This window comes from Nelumbo lutea, chromosome 6, assembly GCF_056320005.1.
Source record: "Nelumbo lutea isolate HS-2025 chromosome 6, American lotus-T2T, whole genome shotgun sequence".
NCBI lineage: Eukaryota > Viridiplantae > Streptophyta > Magnoliopsida > Proteales > Nelumbonaceae > Nelumbo > Nelumbo lutea.
The window spans coordinates 67,161,353-67,169,597 of NC_142689.1; the positions used below are offsets into that span (position 1 = coordinate 67,161,353).

Here is an 8,245-nt window from a genome sequence, read left to right on the forward strand (position 1 = left end):
GCCAGTCCGAGCATCCGAGCATCAATTGTCACTCAATCCAAGATGCTTGCACGTAACCCGAACTCTTGCATGATTGGATTGCTTTGTTTAGCTTCTATCTACATGCACGAATTACTTGCATGTGAGACTGTTAATCTATTCACACGAGTTGATTCCATTTAGCACAAGGAGAATACACACACACACACACACACACACACATATATATATATATATATATAGATGTTCCCAATTCACGGTTGCAGTGTTTTGTGGGTAGGCATGGGTAGGAGATATGGAGTCTTTTAATTTAGGGTAAATTACAAAAAAAAAAAAAAAAACTGTATTATGGTGCATTGACAAATACCCTCAACTTTTATTTGTGAAAAGAGTCCTTAAGGCCTGAACTTTCACTTTGGCACAAATATCTCATCTTCTAGATTTTTATGTTAACTTTGAAAAATAGTTTGATTCAGCTGTTGAATTTTTTAAATCCCCAAATCATCCTTTTATTATTTATTTGAATGATTTATGATTTCATTAATTTTCTACATAGCATTAAAGCCCTCTTAGTTATTCCAGTAGATCCTTACAAATTTTTGGGTGGATTCAAAGTTCCAATGAAATGGTATAAGTTTCTTTCTAGTACATAGATATAAATTTATTATTTCATTTTGTTTTCTTGATTTTTTAGAGAAAGGAATGGACAATTTTATATTTTAAGATGAAGAGGAACATTCATGTGTGTGAAGTAAATCAAAAATTAAAAAAAAAAAATGTTTTTTTTCTTATGCAGGGTAATAAAATGATTCTTGTTATTTTAGTTAGTTTTGTTTGGGGAAAATGGAAGTATTTTCGGTCAATTAGGTTTATAAGAAGAGTAAGAAAAAGGAAATAAAGAAAATTTAGGTGGACATATTGATAATTTAACACATACATCATCTGACTTAGTAGTTAGGGATATTTCTTCACAAAGTGAAAGTTTCGGATTTTTGGCTCTAACAATCCTTAAACTTTGTGAAAAGGTCAATTTCGTCCCTAAAGAATAAGAAAGGGCCATTTTAGACAACAGACTTTGATAGAAAGGCCATTTGTAGGAAAAAAAAAAAACATTTGAAACTACGTTGGCAGATCCCTTAGACAACGTTATGTGGCACTGCTAAAGTTTGAAAAAAGTTCAATTTCGATCCTAAAGTTTGAAAATGAGTCATTTTGATAAAGTTAATTAAGTAAATTACTTCAAGGTCTAATTAGATGCCCTAATTTGTTTAATTTACTCAGTTAAGTTGACTAATTAATATAATTAAGTAAATTAAGCAATTAAATAAGTAAGTTAAATTATTAAGGAAATGAAGTTAATTAATTAAATTTAATAAATTAAGTTAATTAAGCAAGGTTTTAAAATCCAACCCAAAATAGAACCACTTTGGTCATTGGTTTTAGGTCAATGGTTCAATTGTTTGGTCCAAATGGAAAACACATGATAATTTGAAAAATAAAAAGATATAATTAAAATAAAAATGACCCAAAAACCATTTCTTGGATCGAACAATTTAGTGGTTCAACCATTATGGTCAGTAGTTTGTTAACCAAATTAAAAATTTTAGGTGGTCAAATTGTTCAACCTAGGAATTGGTCAATTGTATAGTTTCATTGATACCCAAGTGGTCAAACCATTCAGCCCAAGAAGTGGTAAATTGCCCAATTCTATTTTATACCTAGCTCAAATTTTTTCAAAAAAAAAAATACTTGGTTAACAAATCATTTGTTCTAGACGAATGAACTGCTAAACTTTTCGATCTAGTAAATGGTTTTTGAGCCATTTTTATTTTAATCATATTTTATTTTTTATTTTTAAAATATCATGGGTTAATCCGTTTGAACCGAACAATCGAACTATTAACCTAGAAACTGGTGACCAAAGTGGTTCCATTTTGGGTTGATTTTTAAATTACCTTGTTGAATTGGGTTAACTTACTTAGATTGATCAACTTTGTTTATTTAATTTAATTAATCAACTTTGTTGTCTTAATTAATTTAATTTATTGATTTATGATGAGGGTGGAAGTGACCTCCTGTAGGACTCAAACACATGGCAACCATCAAGAATATTGTGTCTTCATATACGAGATCCCACCTCGGTGGGATGACGTCACCTTGCAGCCACGAGGTTCACCTCGAGCGCCAGGTAGGGGTTCTCGTAAAAAACTGGAAAACCGTTCCAGAAAATCTGGTTAATCAAATTCATCAATATATATTTATTTATAATATGATATATATTATATATATATATATATATATATATATATATATAATATTATATATATTTATATATAAAATAATGTTAAAATATTCTATTTTTATTTCCCCTCTGACCCTCTCTTTGAATCTCAAATATTTTCTATTTTCCTTCCCCCATTAATCCTTTTTCCATTTTTCTCAAACCCAAACCCAGAAAACCCTGGCTTAGTAGCTCTATTCTCACATCTCCCACTCTCTTAGTCTCACTCTCAATCCATAGACCAAAGTCGACACTCACAGCTCGGGCTCACCCTCTTAATCTCCCATTTTCTCAGTTGTTCCCCTAATTTCTCTCATCTCTCTATCTCTAAGATTCCTCCCCCAATCTCTTTGATCTCTCTCGGTCCAACTCTTTACTCTCTTGTCTCAAACTAGAAAAGGGAGGGATGACTCAGGCGAGCCAAAAAAAAAAAAAACACAAGGAAAAAGGAGTAAAGGGCCGACTAGGCCTAGCTTGCCGCTCGCCACTGCGCTTTGCGCCTCTACTGCTCTATATCTCTGTATCTCTTAGGTATGCTTTGAATCTTAGCTTATTTTGTTTTTTTAGTTCAAACAATCTAAAAAACCCAGAGGCCTTAGTCGATTTTTCTTTGGATGTAGAAAACAACCCAAATTTTTTTCTTCGATTGTAGACTTGTAGCATATCTAGAAAGCCCATATTTTTTTCAGACTGATTATGTTATGGTTCTATTAGCTAATATGAAAACCATTTTATCTATTCGGCTATTGCATGTAATGATGTAAAGCTTTTCTCTGTTAATGATATGAAAATGATATTTTGTTGTTATTGATTTCCGAAATTGGTCTAAGATAGAAACTTTCTCTGTGGGTTCATTGGTCCCAGACTTAGTGTTGGTTCTACTAGAGTTTGATGAAGTAAGAATGGAGGATTTGATAGAGAATTTTTTGGGGTATTCTGGAATTACAAATTTACAATCTTGTAATGAAGAAACTTTCAGATTGTCTAGTTGTTACTCAATCTAGGATGTCTCCTCGATATCCAATGCCTTGTTCCTTTATTAAGTTATCTTTTGTTGCTTTTAATTTATATTATTTGGTTAATTTTCTCTAAAAATTTTAGTTCCTATTTTCTTTGAGCAGGCTAAAACCCAAGTTAATAATCTTTCCCTCTTTATTATTTGATTGTCATTCAGCTGTATTTTTCAAATTGCAATTGATTTTAATAATTAAGAAGCAAAAGGAGTTTATTTTCTATTAATTGTGGATGGGGATGTATCTAGAATGAAATCTACTTTAAAAAATTTACTCTAAAATATTAATCAAGAAATGAAATTTATAAAGGATGAACGATCTCATATATAAAAATTACAAATGTATATTTCATAATAGGGTGGACTGATCACATGTTTAGTCTTCTATATTCCACTTCTGCCTTAAGACCAACCTTCATTTCACTAAGATGGATTGTGAGGTTAAAAATGATCAAAGAGCAACTTGTTACTGTTGTGGTAAGGACTTAGGTTGTCCTAGTGCAAGTGGTACTAGCTGCTTGATTAATCACTTATCTAGATGTAAGAAGTATCCACTTAATGCAGACAAAAACTAAAAAACCTTAGATGCTTCATATCAAAATGTAAAAAAAGGGGGCAACCACACTGCCACTTGTAGCTTACAAGTTCGACTAGGTTGATTGTAGAAAAGCACTTGCTATGATGGTTATTGTAGATGAATTGCCTTCTAAGCATGTGGAATGAGAGGGGTTTCGTGACTTTTGTGGCATTATGCAATCATGATTTGTCATAAATTCTTTATGGAGGAGAAGAGGAAGTTGAAGAGTTATTAAAAAAAAAATTGTTGTCAAGGGTCCACCTCACTATAGACACATGGACTTCATGTCAATCTTAGGTATATGTGTTTCACTGCTCACTTCATAGATGATGACTAGATATTGTATAAAAGAATTTTAAATTTTTATCCAATTTCAAGTCATTCAAGAGAAGTGATTGGCAAGGCCATTGAAAGGTGCTTGTTTGATTGGGGCATTAAAAGGGTTTTCACTATAACAATAGACAATGCAAGCTTAAATGATGTGGGGATCTAGTACTTAGAAAAGAGAATAAATGGAAATGAAGTGTTTTGAAGAGAGAGTTCTTACACAGGAGATATGATACACATATTTTAAGTCTAATTGTCAATGTGGGATTGTCTGAGTTGGATGATTCTATTTTTAGGATCCGTTTTGCAGTGAAATATGCAAAGTATTCTCCATCAAGATTTCAAAGGTTTAAGAATTGTGTAGAAAAAGAAAAGATAGTAAGGGTCTTATTTGCTTAAATGTTGAAACTATGTGGAGCTCTACTTACTTGATGTTGGAATCTACTTTAAAATTTCAAAAGACCTTTGGTTGTTGGTCTGTGTTGATAGTAAGTATGTAGAGGAGCTTACTAGTTCAAAAAAATAGAGGTTTGCCTAGTGATGATGAATGGGAATATGCTCGTGGTTTGTTGCCTTCTCTTAAAATTTTTTATGAAACTACATTGAAATTGTTCGGATCACTTTATTTAACTGAAAATGAATATATGAAAGAAATTTATGGAATTGGGATTGCGATTTGTAGGAGGTGTAGCAGTGATGATTTTGGTATTAGTTTGATGGCTTTTAAGATTGAAAAGAAGTTTGAAAAGTATTGGGCAAATGTGAAAAATGTCAATATCATGTTGTTCATTGCGGTGGTCTTGACCTCAATGTAAACTGGGGTATGTGGATTAGGTTATTAATGAATCATATGATGTTGATAATGCTCAAGTGTTGAGAGAAAAATGAAGCAAGTTTTGATTTCCATTTTTGGGTTTTATTGTTCAACCAAGTCATTTCATAATGTGCAATCAAGTAATCAAACTCAAGATACAAATGAGATGGAAATTGATAGTGCAGAATATGTTATAGATTTTATGAATATATAAAAACAAAAAAGCAGGACAAGGAGGTGTAAATAACAAAACAACATGGGATAGATATTTAGGGGAGAAATGTAAAGATCCAAAAAATAAATCATTTGAAATATTGACTTGGTGGAAAATTGATTCCTCTAGATATCAAGTGCTTTCTATGTTGGCTCAAGATTTATTAGTTATGCTTGTATCTATAGTTGCATTTGAGTTGCCTTTTAGCACTGAAGGTTGTGTGCTTGATTTGTTTCATAGTTCTCTAACTGTAAGAATGGTGGAAATTATCATTTGTAGACAAGATTGGCTATGAAGATCACATGGTTATCTTCATATAGAAGAGAGTTTATATGAACTTGATGAAAGGAGGGAGAGATCCATCGTATAGACGCAAAGAATGCAATAGAATAGGGTGGGCGAATTTCAAAAATTTATCTCATCCCTTCCAACTGGGAATTATATTCCTTGATTTTAGAATACAATATTCAAGGATCTAATCGAACCAAACCGAACCAGATTTGAACCAAAGAGAAAGGGAAGGGTTATACCTGATACAGAGAGTCGGTATCTCCCATTGTCGGTGTTCACATCCAAAGAATACTCCCAAGATATGCTCCCCACTGAAGATGATGCAGTGATGCTGGAGCAGAACCGACAGTATTCGTCCTATGAACCAAATTCTTCACAAGAATTCGATGGAAGCGAAGAGCACCGTACACAATCATCCTTTCAGCAAAGACTGATGTCAAGAACACCTTCTTGATCTTTCCCTCTCAGAGAGGGCAAACTAGGCAGTGAATGGCGGCGGCGGCTGGAGGAGAACTCTGAGATCCTATCTCAAATCGCAGGAAAAATTTTTTTGCTCAAAACCCTTGGTTCGAATTCTGGTAATCCAAGATTAGGGTTTCTCATCTTTCTTAGTGATTAAGAAACCTCCTAATCTTATTAGAAGTTATCCCAATCCAAATCTGTATTTGGATAGGGAATTATCTTAATCCTATCTGCAAATTAGGTCAGCCCACTCCTGATCTTATCAGGAGGTTACCTGATTCAAATCTTTATTTGAATTTGGTCTCCAAGAGTGGATAGGGTCAAGACTCAATCCTTTGGCTTGCCCTAATCTCAGATCCACCCCTTTAAGTGGGTAATTAAATCAGCCAGTTCGAAATGGGCTTTAGGTCCAATATGTATTAAGTGCTCAACAAGCTTCCAAACTACTGCCCAGTTGGGTTTCTTTGTATGGTGTGGGACCCAAGAATTGATCTATACATCAGTCACATGGGTTCGGCCCAGCTTTTATTACAAGGCCTAGCCGAATTCACTAGAGAGCCCAACGAACCCCTTGAGCCCATTACATGGACTCTATGGGCCCAATACTTACACTAAGTGGTCCCTGGGCCAAGCCATCTTATAAAAACCCAGGGACTGTGGGCAGATGCAAGATTAGCCCATCAGGTGTAACCCTAAATGGCCTTGCACTCGATCTCTCAGCCCATAATGATCAAACACTGCCCAACAAGAGATGACATCTCCCTCGGCTGCAAGGAACAGTGTTGTGCTCTCTGCTCACATGGATCCCGGGATTTAAAATCATTTGCAAACATTTTGAAACCATACATATCTTTATATCTTATATATAAATTTTGCAAAACAAAATTCCAACGATTGAAATCAACTGCCAACGGTTTGGTTTCCATCAGAGAGAGTGCATCCCTGATCATTACCTTTGTCCGTCAGAGAGGCTGATTCTGTCACTATGATCACCCACTCAAATGAATTCTCAAACTGTCCCAATATACCCAGGTTTTGACCCTGCTAAGGATCTCACTGATTGGCATACCAAAGATAGCCCAATCCGACACCTAGTGCAGTATCATAATCGAGTCTAGGGGTCAGGTGTAACTTTTCAGTTTTGCCCATCAATCTCCAAGGTCCAGGGCAATAATAAAATCTGGTCCGGTTCAAAGATTCAAGTAATCTTATATTGCATGTGCTTCGGGTCTCACCCTGGTAGCTGAGATAGGCCACCCCAACACTTGGCAGCACACTAGTGTCAGCCTTAGCAGGATAAATCTCCCCAGACTTATCCAGTGACTGTGAACATTCTAAACTAACACAAGTCTTATTAAGTGTCCAGTTTAAGGGTCTTACACAGAAACATACCACACAACATGAATCAAACATGCACTTTATTCATTTACACTAAATGTCAAAAGTACATCAAAACTGATTGGAGCTAAGGACATACAAAACTGTTTAACACTTGAAAGTATGGAATCAAGTAAAGTTTTTTTATTTTCTATTTTGTTTTTCTTGTTCATACTCTTTTTTGATATATTAAGTCTAATTTGCATTTGTCTTAACTTTTTTTTTTTTTTTGCAGAGTATTCATGTATCACCAAGGAACATCCTCTTGTTAATATTGATGATTGAGTGTTGGCGTTAAAAAGCTGAATGAACTCTTATTGAATGTTTGATATTGAATTTAAATTTTTATGGTCATGGACCTTGTTGTTATTTTTTATAATATTGTGGATGATGTGAAACTTTTACAATGTATATTTTATGGTAATTGAACATTATTAGTACCATAATATAGGTTCATTAGTCTATTAGTTAGTGGTTACTAACTTACCACTTTTAGGATACAAGTTTATTAGCTAATACTTTTATGATACAAGTGGAATGTTTAATGCTTTCGGATTATATTGGTTAAATGTTAATGACTTAATGTATCATGTGCATCAGTACAAGTTAATGGATTATGGATGCACGTGTTTGTTTTGGGTTAGATTGATTAATAGATCATGGATGTATAAGTTTTTCTTTTTGAGAGAATGGATGTGCAATTGTGTAGGTTGATTGATTTTTTTATGATATATATGTATCATGTACAACAATACAGGTTTTGAAACAATGGAAGTTCTGATAGTGAGCCCACTTCTTAGGCCCATGCATCGGCCCACACACCAGCTATCCAAGATAAACCTCATCCATGCACTATCTAACCCAGATAAGTCTCATCTTCTATAACTTATCAAGATAAGCCAAAATTCCTA

General features: G+C 34.0%; 1 long non-coding RNA gene across 1 annotated transcript; it reads left to right on the forward strand.

The window, feature by feature from the left end:
- The first annotated feature begins 2,347 nt into the window (after nucleotides 1–2,347).
- LOC148849381 (uncharacterized) lies at nucleotides 2,348–7,921 on the forward strand. Its single transcript, XR_016100318.1, has 2 exons — nucleotides 2,348–2,791; nucleotides 7,570–7,921. It is a non-coding gene; the product is annotated as an uncharacterized LOC148849381 (long non-coding RNA).
- Nucleotides 7,922–8,245: the final 324 nt, after the last annotated feature.